This window comes from Cryptotermes secundus, unplaced genomic scaffold (genome assembly GCF_002891405.2).
Source record: "Cryptotermes secundus unplaced genomic scaffold, Csec_1.0 scaffold673, whole genome shotgun sequence".
NCBI classification, from domain to species: Eukaryota; Metazoa; Arthropoda; class Insecta; order Blattodea; family Kalotermitidae; genus Cryptotermes; species Cryptotermes secundus.
This window is the reverse complement of record NW_019731277.1, coordinates 919711-935750: the sequence shown is the minus strand read 5'-3', so window position 1 is coordinate 935750 and position 16040 is coordinate 919711. Positions and strand designations below refer to the sequence as shown.

General features: G+C 43.8%; 1 protein-coding gene across 1 annotated transcript in view; it reads right to left on the bottom strand.

Moving 5' to 3' along the window:
• Positions 1 to 16040, bottom strand: part of LOC111866880 — a 333488-nt gene that overhangs the window by 246913 nt on the left and 70535 nt on the right. Inside the window, exon 2 of the mRNA XM_023856222.2 lies at positions 15304 to 15364. The gene's annotated coding sequence lies outside the window, so the exon portion shown is untranslated. The remainder of the gene's footprint in view (positions 1 to 15303; positions 15365 to 16040) is intronic.

Here is a 16040-nt window from a genome sequence, read left to right as displayed (position 1 = left end):
TAATAATAATAATAATAATAATAATAATAATAATAATAATAATAATAATAAAGGTCCGGCCACTAACCTGTCAGTATGCTCCGGTAACAAATCTATCTGTAAGATTCACCGTCGGATCTGTCAGTAAGGTCCGGTAGCGAAACTGTCAGTAAGATCCAGTTTCGAATGTGTCACTAAGAGCCAGCTTCAGGTGTCAGTACGGTCCATCTTCGAATTTGTCAGTAAGGTCCAGCTTCTATCTGTCAGTAAGCTATAGTTTCGAAGCACTACGTCATTAAGGTAAATGGAAGAGTGGCGATATAATCCTAGGCATTATCTTCCATGATAGACGAAAATGGGTGGTCAGCTTCACGCTTTCATGTCGTGGCCTAACCGAGATACGAAGTAGAGTTAGTAAGTAGGTCAGAAATGGAAGTAAAACAGTTTTAATGGAAGTAACAGGTTTTATATGTGTATCACTAGGTAGCAGCACAGTCCAGCTTCGTGACAGTCTAGGTAGCAGAGGCGCATGCGTATGTGTACGTTCAGAGACTGGTTCCAGTAGTCAAAATGGCGGTCGTACTTGAGGTGTAACTACTGAAGAGCAGTTTTTGTTGTGCGTTTTTTTGTGGGCAAAAGGACTCAAAGCAAAATATATTCGCAAAGAAATGTTCCTGTTTACGGTGGGAAGTGTTTGTCGCGTAAAGGGGTTCACAGATGGGTCGAAAAATTCTCTAAGGACGTTCGAAAGTCGCAGATGATGCCCGACCAAGTGAGGAAGTGCCTGAGACAACAACCAAAAGATTTCTGTGCTGCGGGTTTCGACGCAATGCTAAAGCGTTGGGACAAGTGTATCAGTGTTGCTGGAGGATATGTCGAGAAATCTATATATCTGTTTCAAGGTTCGAATATCACATGTTTTACGTTTTATATATGCATTTGTGACTTATTTACTGATTCTTCCTCGTAATAATTCAGCATTTGCCTGGAGAAATTGAGAGAAAACCACGGAAAACCTCAGTCAGTGTCACGGTCGAGATCCGAACCAAGCACCTCGTGGAACACGTGTATAAAACGTTATCGCTTCGGCAGCTCGCTCGATAATTATACGTGGCTATCCCAAAAATTTTCCGACGGAGGCGAAAGAAACAACGAAAATGATTAGATATTTTTTGACTTAGAAATAAATGATAATTTTTAAAATGACTTAAACGCTTAATTATTCTCAAGACACTTTTCCGTCTGTCCTCATTTCAAATATTCTAATTCGGTTAAGATAATTGCCTGCCCCCTAGGATAAATGAAATTCTCTCACCGCGAGATATTAATATCCGAATATCAATCGTGAAATTTCGGAGGCTGATATTCAGACCATCGGAATGTTAAGAGATACCAGGTTGGAAGGGGGGAGTGGCTGTAATGGAGGTTGCTTCCACCTTGACTTATTGTTCGAATCTATCTCACCCTTGCTTTACAGGGACTATTACACCCCCACCCCCTCCGCATCGTAAATCAAGACAGCTTCAAGGTCCTAATCTAATTAACTGTGACATTATAAAACCGTGTAAAAGGAATAGAGTAATGTTTCAAGCTGTTCTGAGTACAAAGAAATTAATACAGGCGAAATTTAATTTCCTTTGTCGCAGTGCAGCAAGAATGAATTTACGTTCAAGTAAGAATAATGCTACCTACCGATGTTAATTCAGTTTGTGCTAATGTGCGCCCAACTTTGCCGAAGTTTCGGATATACATTCCGCCTCCATCTTCAGGGTATAATTGTGTATTATGAGATTATATGCATGTATATAGGTTTACAGCCGGTCACGGCAGCCAAGCGGTCTAAGGCATGTACTGTCTTCGCTCGCTTGGAAACCGGGATCGTGGATTCGAATCCCACCCAAGGCATGGGTGTTTAGTTTGTGTGTGTGCGTTTTTCTGTGTTTGTGTACAGGTAGAGGCCTTGCGACGATCTGATCACCCGCCCAAGGAGTTCTACCGTATGTGTAAGATCTACAAAAACCGAAGTGAACGGAGAAGTTCATGGAGGTAGGCCTAGGCCCACTGGGGCTTTAGTGCCAAGGAAAAAGAATATAGGTTTACATGGGAAGATGGGGTTAACACTCCGTCTTGGCCAGTTGGCACAGAGAACAGGACAATATTTACGAAATATAACAAACAAACAAAATCAAACTCCGTGGCTTGAGTCCGCAAGCGAACTATACCGACCGAGCGACCGCCGCTTGTCGGCGAAGTTAGTGCCAACTTTAGTGGATTGAGTGTGTCGCGTGGTCAGTGCAACGGATCCCAACGGCCGTAAATTTCGGGTCTCTAGACCGGAGACGCTATTTCCTTGAAATAGCTCCTCAATTATCCTCACGAGGCTGAGCGGGCCCCGTTCCAGACTCACTACTTCTCAGAAACTCCAGTAGCGCCTGAATCGAACCCGGGACCTCTGGATCTGTAGTCAGGAACTCTGACCACTAGACCACAGAGGCGGTGAATATAGACCTATACATACATAGAATCCCACCGTACACACTTCAAACCTGAAGGTGGAGGAAGTATACAAACCGAAACGTCGGCAAGATTTCACACATCCATACGCCCAAAAAACGAAGGACCGCATAGAAAACACCGTTTCCAACAGTTCTATTGTTGCGTTGCGTTGCCGGGGCGTGAAGCTGACCACTCACCTCCAGCTAGAGCCGAAGCCAAAAAACTGTTGATCTATACATCCACTCCCCCATACGCCTCCAATGCGCAGTGCTTAATTCGCTGAAGACGGGAACAAATTTAACTTACCTATTTATTTTTTTTAATTCGCTTGAGGGGGGCGGGGTTGAATCCAACTGAGTCCACTCGGCACGGCGGCCATGATTGGCCTATTGTACCTGCCCCAGGTGATTATGATGATGTAGAATTTGGTGGAATGAAGATTGGCAGGGGAAACCGAAGTACTCGAAGAAAACCCGCCCCAGCGCCACTTTTTCCACCACAAATCCCACTTGACCTGACCCGGGATCGAACCCGGCCCGCCGCGGTGGGAAGCCAGCGACTAACCGCTTGAGCTATGGCGCGGCCTTTAACTTACCTGTGGAAATTATGCTAAAAATACAAATTGTGATCACCCTGAAAATGGAGTTAATACGTTCTTCCGAAATGTAGGTAATTGCCCTACACACTACTCTGTATTACAATCCACTTTATTTGGTAACTTTTTCTGACGTATAGTGCAATGTCAAATTCCAGTCTGCGTTAGTGGCGGACAGACGTAAGATTACAGTGATCCAGTTTCTGCACCCCCGGACTAAACTGTATGTGGAATGGGGAGGTTATTTGGTACCACTTGGGCAGCTCACTGGGGAAATTACTTGACAAAACTGTCCACTGTATTTCAGGACAGGTCCCCCCCCTCACCTCCAGCATCAGCCGGCAAACACAAAACCCATCGAACTTTATAGTGTAGAGATCTAGGGCGTCTGTTAGCCCCAGGTCCCTTACTGACCACACAGATAAGGGCGAACTGTTTCCCTTCTAATTCGTATCCAGTAGAGTTCTCTAGATCTCAGTTTAAATTGTTCACAAATTTAATGGATGGAAAATATTCTACAGAGCGCTGAGAATTTCATTGTCCTTTGAATCTTGATATTGTTACTAGTATGTAAGTATAGAAGGGGTTTAGGGCCACGCCATAGCTCAAGCTGTTAGTCACTGGCTTCCCACCGCGGCGGCTCGGGTTCGATCCAGGGTCTGGTCAAGTGGGATTTGTGGTGGAAAAAATAGGCCCTGGGGCGGGTTTTCTCCGAGTACTTCGGTTTCCCCTGCCAATCTTCATTCCAACAGTTGCTCCACAATCACCCTCATCTATCATCTGGGGCTGGTACAATAGGCCAGAAGTGGACGCAGTACAAGGGACTTAGCCCCACCTCACTAGCAATAAAAAAAAAACTATACGGGGTTTGGATGGTGACTCGATTTATTGACCACTTATTCACTCACAATTCGTGACTACACTTCACAGATCACTGACTCACTCAGACTAGTGTCCTCAGTCTGTTACAGTCTTCATCAGCCGTTTCCTGGCAACGGATTTTAACACAGTTTTGCTGAATTACTCCACATATCACAAACAAAATCTTCTCTTCACAGCCGGACTTTCAACTGAACAACTAAATCCTTCCTTCAGTCTCGCTTACAGAACTGAACTAAGATGAGTGTTGAGTCTAACGTTACAACCGACGGTCACTCGGCCAGTCAGTCTTGGAATAAAGCACTCATCTGGGGCTTACGGCAAGATTTTCATTACTGTCAAACATATGCGGGTTTGTTGATGTGGGACGTTCTCTCTGACCAGGTGATGGGTCTGTCGTTTATAACTGCTGCTGGCCTTCGCCAGCGCAGTCATTCGAGGCCCACTTACTGTATCAGATTCGAGACTTCCCATTTCGTCGCCTCCTTCGACTCACAGGGTTACGGTGGAGGTATTCGAACCCACCTCCTCACGGGAATAAACTAAGCTCTAAAGTTGTCCCGCTTATAAGCCCTCGGCACGGATCACGTAGAAAACACAGTTTTTCCAATGTTGTAGTCTAACTCCTGCGTAATTAAGAATCTACTGCCTAGCAACGGGCGTTGTGTTTGTTTTCGCGGGAATTTATTTACGGAGCCGTTGCCCAGAAACGGCCCTGATATATCCACCCATCTCTCCTTGTAGTTCCTTCTAGCCTGTTACAGGCTTCATTTCCTACTGACTGCTTCCACTGCTTACTTACTGCTGGTGTATTTCTCGACTTCATTTTGGTCCTGAAGAAGGCGACACTTTCCCTCGAAACGTCAACGGAGTTACAATTCAAAAGATCGTAGTCAGCTGTGAAAACTTAAAATCCAACAGCATAAAAATGTTTGGAACAAAAGTGGAAAAAATTAAACGTTAAGAGTGATATCTTTTTGATATAACGTCCTGTAGTCATTTTGAAAGACAACTGACGTTTCGGAGGGATGTCACCCCTTTATCTCCAACGTCGAAGAATAAGCCAAACAAGAGAAGGGCGTGAAACAAGCAAATTTAGTTAGAATTCTTCTTAACCACCGGTGTGAAAACCTGAGATCCTACAATTTAAAACTTACTTACTTACTTACTTACTCATGGAGCTGAGCCCTTCTGGAGGATCCGCCAATTCTGCAGCTACTCAAGAATTTCCCAGCATTTTAAGGAACCCGAAGGTTCATTACCGTGTTCACAAAGGCCCTCCACTGGTCCCTATCCTGAGCCAGATCTATCCAATCCATACCATCCCATCCTATCTCTCTAAGATCCATTCTAATATTGTCCACCCACCTACGCCTTGGTCTTCCCTGTGGTCTCTTTCCTTCTGGCTTTCCCACCAATATCCTATACGCATTCCTCGTCGCCCCAATTCGTGCTATATGCCCTGCCAACCTCATCCTCCTTGACTTGATCATTCTAATTGCACTTGGAGAAGAGTACAAGTTATGAAGCTCCTCATTATGCAGTTTTCTCAAACTTCCTGTCAGTTCATCTCTCTTCGGTCCAAATATTCTCCTCAACACCCTGTTCTCAAACACCCTCAGTCTATATTCCTCCCTTAATGTCAGAGACCAAGTTTACACCCATACAGAACTCCTACAATTTAAAAACATTTTATTTCCAATGTAATTTTTTCAATACTTTTCACTGTTTCCGAATTACCAAACCATGAGTCAGTAAACGCCCCAGCATTGTTACGATATGTGTATATTTCTTAATTTGTTTGTTTTACATTTCTTTCTTTACGTTACAACCAGGATCAAGGCGAGTTCCCGCAAGCTCGCAACTCCTGTCTTGATTAAACCAGTTATAACGTTGCTGATATCAGTGCTGTCCCCCATGGGTACACTCTCATTTACACAGTATGAACAGTTCAAACTTGGGCTGCATCTTGTCAACAGACCCGGTCCGTGTAAGTAATTACACAGCAACCGTTTATGCAGATCGGCAAGGAATGTCTCAAATTCGTGTCCGTTCGTTCATCTATTTCTATCAGCAGTTTAAATGCTGATCATTCGATTTATTGGCAACTTATGGATTCAACTCAGGACTACAGACAATTATAGCGCTACTGCTATTTCCACACTTTACAGCTAACCGCTTCTCAGTCTTCACTAGTCGTATCCTGGCAACGGATTTTATAACAGTCTCGCTGTAACTTCAAATCATACATGAAGTATTTTTTTCGCTCCCTAACTCGTTTCTTGCCGTTATTCTGCAACTGCAAATTCCGAAGACTCGACTCAATTCAATTCCTCTGCTCCCAAGCTCATATCCTGGCAGGCTGGCGTCTCGAAACTCGACTAACTCTTCTCAAGCCCACGCCATAGCTCAAACGGTTAGTCGCTGGCTTCCAATCGCGGCGGCCCGGGTTCGATCCTGGTTCTGGTCAAGTGGGATTTGTGGTGGACAAAGTGGTGCTGGGACGGGTATTTTCCGAGTACTTCGGTTTCCCCTGCCAATCTTCATTCCACCAAATTCTCCATCATCATAATCACCCGGGGCAGGCTACAATAGGCCAATCAGTGGCCGCCGTGCCGAGTGGACCCAGTTGGACTCCACTAAGCGAACTCATCTCAACTGAACTCTCCTCTATAATCAGTTTGCACGGACCACACAGAAATCACAGCCCCTCTATTGTCGGGAATGCGTGTTTACAGTGCCGTTTCATAGCAACGGAAGTTTTACGTAATCGTTTCAGCGGGGATATGTTTACTGAGTCGTTGTCTAGCAATAAACATCTATTCTGACTTCAGTGTTCCGGCTTTCGGGCGTCATGTCACAATACTTTATACTTCACTTATATCTTGTAAAAGAAATTTATAATTACGGAAAAAATTACCTCTCTTACGGATTTCCTTTTATTGCGTGAAGAAAAAATTATGCCACTGTCCCCCTCCTCCTCCTCCTCCTCCTCCTCATCATCATCATCATCATCATCATGTCCTACAGTAGCTCATGTCATATTGCACATATCGATAGGTCGCAGAGGTTAAATGTCTGTCTTTGTGTATATGTGTTCATTGCGCCTACTAGTAGAGCCGCTTGCCTTCAGATGCAAGCTTTGTCTTCCAGGCATTGATCGCTGTACTTCAAGTCTGTGTTCCCGAAATAAGATGGGTTATTTACTCCTCCACTCGTTATTTATGGAATCTGACCAAATTCTTCGCTTACATTGGTGTATAAAAGGGAATTCCCCGTTATGACATGCAAAAACATTACAAGGATTTCCCTCATTCGTTGCTCTGATACAGGAATGGTGACGTCAGGGTTCTGACGTAGCGGCTCGTCTTTATATGCTGCCAGTGAAACAGCCATGTCTGAATCAGTAACCGTTTGAAGGACCAGTTGGTTTTCACAAGACTGTACCCCTCGTTGCCAGTTTGTGGTGTACTTGACGATATGATCGACCAAGTAGGTTCAAGCTATAACAGTTGTAACTTTTACTCCGGAGGTGCCAGGTTCGAATCCTTTTCCGAGACACCAAATATCCTGAGTTCGTTTGATGTTCTCTTCAGATCCCCAGACGCAAATTCCAGTGTACGAGTGTGTTAACTAGACAAGGAACTCTTCCTGACTAACTAACTAACTAACTTCATTGAGCTCAGCCCTTCTTGAGAAGCCGCCAGTTGTGCAGCTACTTAAGAACTTCTCAAAATTCTATGGAACACAAAGGTCCTTTACCGTGTTCACAAGAGCCCTCCACTGGCCCTTATCCTGAGGCAGATCAGTCCAGTCCATACGACCCTAGCCTATCTCTCTAAAATCCACTTTAATATTATCCACCCACCTACGTCTTGGTCTTCACAGTGGTTTCTTTCTTTCTTGCTTTCCAACCCATATCGTATATGCATTCCTCTTCTCCGAATTCGTGCTACGTGCCCTGCCCATCTCATCCTCCTTGACTTGATCATTCTAAATATACTTGGAGAAGAGAACAAATTCATTATTTACTAATTTTCCTTTACTTTTAAGTTGGTTATTTAACGACGCTGTCTGTATCGAGACTCTGTAACATTGATGATAGGACGTTTATTGGTGGAGTATGAATTGGCAGGGAAAACTGAGAAGCACTCAGAGAAAACCTGTCCTAGTGCCACTTATTCCACCACAAATCCCTCATGACCTAATTTGGGATTGAACCCGGTCCGCCGGGGTTGGAAGCAGGCGACTAACAGCCTAAATTATGTCACATGCCAAGTTTCCCATAATTCGACGCCAAGTAGTCTGAAGTAGTGACGGCGTCGTGAATTGTAAATAAATGAATGTAAAGACACGTCGAATTATTTGACGATTAATGAATAAGCAATTGGAAATGATTCGAAGGAAGGGGTCGTTGCCTATTTGCAGGTGCTGTCCTTGCATATGCCTGGAAATACTGGGAGAAACTACCGAAAAACTCAATCAGAATAGTGGATCTCTAGGCCTACATCTGAACCCGGGACCTCCACAATACAAAGCCACGTGTATTACCAACTCTTGCACACGGCACATAACAGTCAACAGATCTACTGCGCAGTCTCTGTGTGATAAGCGTCGAGTACTCTCCAATCATTTGCACAAGCATTCTAGCGCGATCTCACTCGAATCCCTTCATAATGTCGCGAGCGGTGACATTTTTAACTTTAATTATAGAGGTGTCAGGTTCGACTCCCAGCTGCGATACTGCCCCAACCGAGGTATTTCCTGTTTTTCTTCGACCCAGTGAAGGAAAGTCAAGGAGAGTACATTAGACTACGTCACCACCGATTCATGCCATATAATTTTCACTGCATTATTCATTAAAATTCAATCATTCGATGCTATAAGTTACTGACATCGTCATTAAATAAATTACAAATAAAAAAATAGACATATTGCAACCACGTAGGTTGGTACCAGGGTTTCGGACAAATGCATAGCCTCCATTTTGTTCATTTGTTCCTCTGTTTCTTACTTCATCATTCTTTTTTCATACACTTTCTTTCTATCTTTATCTTCTTTGCTCTTTCTATTTTTTGCCCTCAATTTCTTGCCACTTTTCTCTTTTCCCCTCTAATCTTTCTTCCTCTTTATTGCTTATTTTCCGTCTTTTTCCTTTTATTTATTTCTGTATCTTGTCCTTTTATTACTCTCCCTCTTTCCATTTTACTTCCTCTACATTTCCTTAATCCATCTTCCTTCCTCTTTCTTTTTTCATCTTTACCTCTGCTTTTCTTTGTTCTCAATTCCCATGCTATTTTCCTTCTACTATGTCTTTACTCCGTTTTCCTTTCTTCCTTCTCTTCCCTTTCTTTATCTTACTCATGCTCCATTCGTTTATTTCTAACAGACGGGGACTAACCCCTGGTTTCAGCCTCTGGTGCGGTTGATATCCCCGCAAGTTATCTCAAGAATATCCGTCACGACAGATATCAGTACCGCAGTAATGAGATGGGCAACTCCAGTAGCTGCAGTCACTTTGTCTTCCTTACCAATTTGCACGGTCAGTTGGGTCGACAGTGGCCCTACAGCCGCTGGGGAAAAACTTTTGATTCTGCCATGAGGGTTCAGGGACGGATAGATTGGTCCACTGGTCAACGAGCCGCAGCCAAGTCATCTCTGGAACTGCAACTGCGGCATCTATCTTCGGGTTACCGCTGCTAGGTGACGTGGCAGATGAGGGAAAAACTGAAAGCGGGGAGCGAGAAGCAAGGAAAGTGTCAGTTACTGCAGACATCAAGACAGACAAATTGTATTGCTCATCTGTGGAGACTGGGAACCAACTAATGACCTGCTCGAGGGCCTAATGGAAGGGCGCCCTTTAGCCTCACTCTCTTCCCTACATGTAGAATCCAGTACGGGTGTGAAACTTGGTGTCTGTCGGTATCACGATTCTAGGCAGAGGACTCTGGGGTCCATCAAACCTCATATCAAATGACTACCGAGGGCTATTTCCCCGGGGTGAAGCAGACCTGTCGAGGGAAATATATCTGTGCTAAATTAATCCAGCATACACAATTAAAGTCCATTTTAATATTATCCTCGCCCGAAAATGTATGCCCGTGTTTTACGTGATGTATTTTCCGGACATGTACTAGAGGGATTCATGCTCCAAAAATTCCTCTGAAATATTTAAAGGAAACTTTGTTTCATAATTAATTCTGGATCCTTAAAGGAAAAGGGGTTTGATCCGAGATAGGGGATGATATTAATGAAATTATTACACTGATAATTATAAAACGTAAAGTTGTCCCTTGTGTGTGTGCGTTTTTCTGTGTTTGTGTACAGGTAGAGGCCTTGCGACGGGCTGATCACCCGCCCAAGGAGTCCTACCGAATATGTAAGATCTAGAAAAACCGAAGTGTACGGAGAAGTTCATGGAGGTAGGCCTAGGCCCACTGGGGCTGTAGCGCCAAGAAAAAAAAAAAATTTGTCCCTGTGCTTAACTAATTAAGCGTTAAGCCATGAAGGCGTCTCGGGGAGTGGACGTATAGATCCACATTTTCTTAACCTCGGTACTAGCTGGAGGTGAGTGGTCAGCTTCACGCCCCTACAGCTTTATCCCCGGGTAAAAAGCCCCCGGTATCCACTGGATAGGAGGCTGGGTGGGCCCAGAGCCGGTCTGGACGATATGGAGAATAGAAAATTCTGCCCTACCGGTACTCGAACTCCAACCCCTCTGTCGCCCATCCTGTAGCCAGCTGCTATACCGACTCACGATTATTATAATTATTACAATGAAGAATTTAATTTGACAAGATGTTCGCATTTTTTATTTCATTTTAACGAAATTTTCAAAAGAATTTACGTCGAAGGGCGTAACCGACAAGAATAGCGAACACGAAATTGGGATCATTCGCCGCGAAACGATTTTTCTGTCCTCCTTTTGCAGTAAGGTATTTCATGTCACGTGTTAATGACGTGGGCACGGGAGGACGGGATCAGACATGTCAGCATTTCAGAACGCAGGCAACCGACGCGACAAATCCATAGAATTTAGCGCTCCAAGTGCCAAGCATGGGAACTAATCTTCTAGCTTATCCCTCTTATGACTTCTGTGGGCTGTAAGAGCATACTGACGCCTTCAGTAGCCAGCCTATGGATCGACGATAAACTGGAAAGGATCCATGTAATATCTGAGGTTTTCACGGCAGTGACTGTGAAGAATGCCGTCTTCTGGGATGTGGGGCCGTGTAGATATTGTGTAAACCGACGTTTCGGAGGAACGTATCGCCTCCATCTTCAGGGTATAAACATCTGCGAGCAATGAACCAGCGTGAGCAGATGGCTGCAGCATCTTCTTCTCCTTTTGTGAGATATGCAGCATTTTCTTCTCCTGTTGTGAGATATGCAGCATTTTCTTCTCCTGTTCCCAGACATGCAGCATTTTCTTATTCTCCTGTTCGCAGACGTTCGGCGTTTTCTTCTTCCTCCTATTCTCAAACCACCGTCATTTTCTTCTCCCCTGTTCTCCGACGTCCAGCATGTTTCTTCTCCTGTTCTCAGACATGCAGCATTTCCTTCTTCTCCTGTTCTTAGACGTGCAGCAATTTCGTCTCCTGGTCTTAGACGTGCAGCAATTTCGTCTTCTGTTCCCAGATATGCAGCATTTTCTTCTCCCCTGTTCTCCGACGTCCAGTATTTCTCTTCTCTTGTTCTCAGACATGCAGTGTTTCCTTCTTCTCCTGTTCTCAGACATGTAGCATTTCCTTCTTCCCCTGTTCTCAGACATGCAGCATTTCCTTCATCTCCTGTTCTCAGGCGTGCAGCATTTTCTTCTCCTGTTCTCAGACATGCAGCATTTTCTTCTCCCCTGTTCTCCGACGTCCAGCATTTTTCTTCTCCTGTTCTCAGACATGCAGCATTTTCTTCTCCCCTGTTCTCCGACGTCCAGCATTTTTCTTCTCATGTTCTCAGACATGCAGCATTTCCTTCTTCCCCTCTTATCATACATGAAGCATTTTCTTCTTCCCCTGTTCCCCAAACTCCAGCGTTTTCTTCATCTCAGTTCCCGACGCGCAGTGCATTTTGAGCAGCACATGCGAGTGGCATTGCATTTGGGCGCAGGAATCTCTGAAATGTGTTCAGCCAATTGAATATGCACTGGCTTACAGGCTTTCCGCATTTGAGGTTCGTGGATCGAATTCCGGTGAATCCCTTTGTGGAATTTGTGGTGCCCAGAATTATACGGCTAACAGTACGTCCTTCAAGTTGCTAACATTTGTCAGTGCACAGTAATTATCCGTTAAATTAACTCGAACAGTATTAACCAGTAGTTATTGCATAAGTTTTATAGACATTGCCTTTCAGCAATTTAGTAACATACTGAGTGTGGGTACTGGAAAAGTGTGTGATTTTAAGATACCGATTTCTTTAAAAAACAGTTTATTTATGATTTAGCGACGCCGTCAGTAACTTAATAGCGTCGAATGGCAGAATAACTAATGAACAATGAAATACAAAAAAAAAAATACTTCGAAGGAAGCGGTCGTGGACTATTTTCATATACCATCACATCATTCATTTGGAGAACGTAAAGAAAAGCAAGAAAATAATCCGTCAAGATAATCAGTGCCCTGACCGACACTCGAACTAAGAACTCCAAAATTCAAATCTCAAGATATATATTGTAGCGTGTAAAGCTGTTGCTCGGTAACGACCTCGACGCTGACAACGAAAGAACATTCGTTGCTAGGCAACATGTTTTTAATAAACAACTCTGACCACTAGACCACAGAGGAGGCTGCTTAATTCCAGAAATTTTTAAAATAATGTTTCCACCATCAAGTGTCATTCTCAACAACGAGCCATCTAGGAATGGATAGCCCACCGCAAAGATGGGAAAAAAATACTTTTTAATTCCCTTTACGAAATGCGTTCTTCAATCCTCGCGTTCCTTCCATCTCTGCTACAGCGACTACTTAGTTCTGAAGAGCCATTTCCGCCCCTGGCTTTAATCCTCTCTTATTCTTAAATGTGTAACGAAAGATGCTTAATGCTTTTTAAAATTTCAGATTCCACAAGGGTTTCGTTTTCGTAACCCCACAGACAAGAAACTGAAATCTGATACAGAATAAAGATTTTAAACGTAGTAACAAAAGCTGCCGCGAGAGGAGCTCGGTGAAGTAATGTTTACGTATAAAGAAAGGGTTGCAGGGGGGAGGGGGGAGACATTTGAGAAGGAGCGTTAGACGGAATTAAATAAACAAATAACGTTAGAATTTTATCCGGTGTCTATGGAAAACCAAGTAACGTTGACGGCGCAACGGTTTCAGTAAGAGCGACATGAGAGTGAAAACTTTTCCAGTTACATTGAAATGTTCCAAGGAATTTGTATGCAACTGTATTTTGCGAAGGCATTTGAAACGAAAGGGATTAAAGGAAATGCTTGTCTTTTATGCTTCATTCTCCGACACCACCAGTATCTATACAAGCGTATAAAAGAAGTAAAGCTATCCCTGTAACAGGCCGTAGAGGCCCATAGGGCTGTGAGACGTTGAGGCTCCCACATTTTCTAGACAATCGGGTCACAGATGGCGGCAAGGTTGTCAGCCTTACGCGCCGGCCGCGCTTTACTCCCCTGGAAGATTCAGTTATTGGATTTTTCAATTGACCTAATCCTTCCAGCCGCACTATGGTCCTGAAGTCGACTCAGCCTCTAACAGAAATGATTAAAGGGCGGCCGGTGCATAAGGCTGACAACCGTACCGCCATCTGTGAGCCGATTGTCCAGATACTGTGGGAGCCTCGACGTCTCACAACATTACGGGCCTCCACGGCCTGTTACAGGGATAGCTTTACTTAACCTCACCGCCATCTGTGAGCCGATTGTCTAGTGAAAATGTGGGAGCCTCGACGTCTCACAACCCTATGGTCCCCCACAGCCTGTTACAGGGATAGGTTTACCTTTTTTTTTACAATAGATATAGCTGAGATAGCTCAGTCGATATAGTAACGGGCTGCGGTCTGGACTCGGAACCGGAGTTTGATTCCCGGCAAGGCCAAGAGATTTTTCTCTTCTCCATACTTCCCAGAGCAGATCCGAGGGTCACCCAGCCTCCTGTCCAATGGGTACCAGAGACTCCTTCCATTGAGATAATACGGTCGGGGCGTGAAGCTGACTCATCTCCATTAGTGTCGAGGTTAAGATTACCTGGATCTACACCTTCACTCCCCCAAGCATGTTCATGGTGAGATACTTAATTAATTAATCACAAGGAAAAGTTTACCGTTATCTTTAAAACTGATGTACACAAATGTGAGTATTCTTTATGGTTACCTAGCAACGCACCAGAGACAGAGAGACGTAGAAAACTTCCTTGACGAAGACTACGGCTTTCTTTTATATTGTTATACTGGCGTTATGGGCTTCCACCGTGTAGTTACAAGTATTTATAAATAGGAGTAGAAGATGACATCACTTTAAGATATTGCGAAGTATATACCCATTGCTAGGCAACGTCTAGGTAAACAGATTCTGCGGAATCAAACGCCGGCAGCAATAGGACCTCCATTCCTAGGTAACGGATAGGTAAACACGTCTCCTAAACAATAGAGGCTGTGTTTTCTGTGTGGTCCTTGCAATGCATTTCAGAAGCTGGCAGTAGCAGCAGCATAGAGGTAGTATTTGTCAAGAAACGGGTCGAGTTCTGAAGATGGCAGTCCGAGGTGACTGAGAAGATATGCCAAGAAACGATTTAGACTCTGACAAGAAGACTTCATGTGTGGTTTGATGTTACAGTCAGACTGTAATAAATCCGTTGCCAGGATACGACTAGTGAAGACTGAGAATCCTACTGCGTGTATAAAGGTGAACTGCAAAGTGTGTAAATCAGCGATAGCGATAGGTGTCATTAAATTCAATCATCCAATCCAGAACCCGTCTTAAAAGTCACACAAACAAAACCCCAAACACGTGACAATATGTTTCAGTCTTTTTCATAGCGTCCGCCTTACGGAAAACATTTCCTCTAGACAGCAGCTTTATTTAACGTATAATATTATTCTATCTAGTTCAGTAACTTAGTGTTAAGTGTATCTGTCTTTTCAGAACGTGTATAAAGTTTTTGACGTTATGTATTCTTGAGAAAGTTTGTTTTTATCAATTTTGCTTGGGAATTTCAGCAAGCACCAAACGTATTCTCTTCACCAAAATATGAATATTAATAATGAGCATAAGGAACTGGCGTTCTCTTGGGGAATAGCATCAAAGAACCGGCTGCTTGTTGTAATCTTGAGTCTTGAAGACACTACAGCTTTGAGCTGCGACAGTAAATATTGGTAGCGAGGAGCCAATTACTGTAATGTAAACATACCTTAGTGTAACGCCGGCAGATTCTATATCCTCTCAGCGAGGCAATCTGCAACCCGCACCGCCTGTGGAAAGACAAACAAGTGTTGAGCATGACAGCAGCTTGTGAGGGAACAAGTCACATGTTTGCAGGACAGTAGATATAAACCTGAAGCGGACAATTCATACAATATTGCATAGCGTGGGGCTCCCTGATTTATACAGCATGGTGTTAGGATAGTGAAATCCTAACTATATATTATTAGGACTATCAGGTTGAAGTTAGGGTGTTTGAGAACAGGGTGTTGAGGAGAATATTTGGATCGAAGTGACAGGGGGTTAGAGAAAAGTGCATAATGAGGAGCTTCATGACTTGTACTCTTCTCCAAGTGTAATTAGAATGATCAAGTCAAGGAGGATGAGACGGGCAGGGCGTGTAGCACGAATGGGGAGAAGAGGAATATCTATATAGGATATTGGTTGGAAAGCCAGAAGGAAAGAGACCACTGGGAAGACCAAGGCTTATCTACCTATTACTTACTTACTCATGGAGCTGAGCCCTTGTGGAGGACACGCCAATTCTGCAGCTACTCAAGAATTTCCCAGCATCTTATGGAACCCAAAGGTTCATTACCGTGTTCACAAGAGCCCTCCACTGGGCCCTATCCTAAGCCAGATCAATCCAATCCATACCATCCCATCCTATCTCTCTAAGTATGTACCCATAACATAATTATTTTTAATGTACTTGCAAGCTGAGCA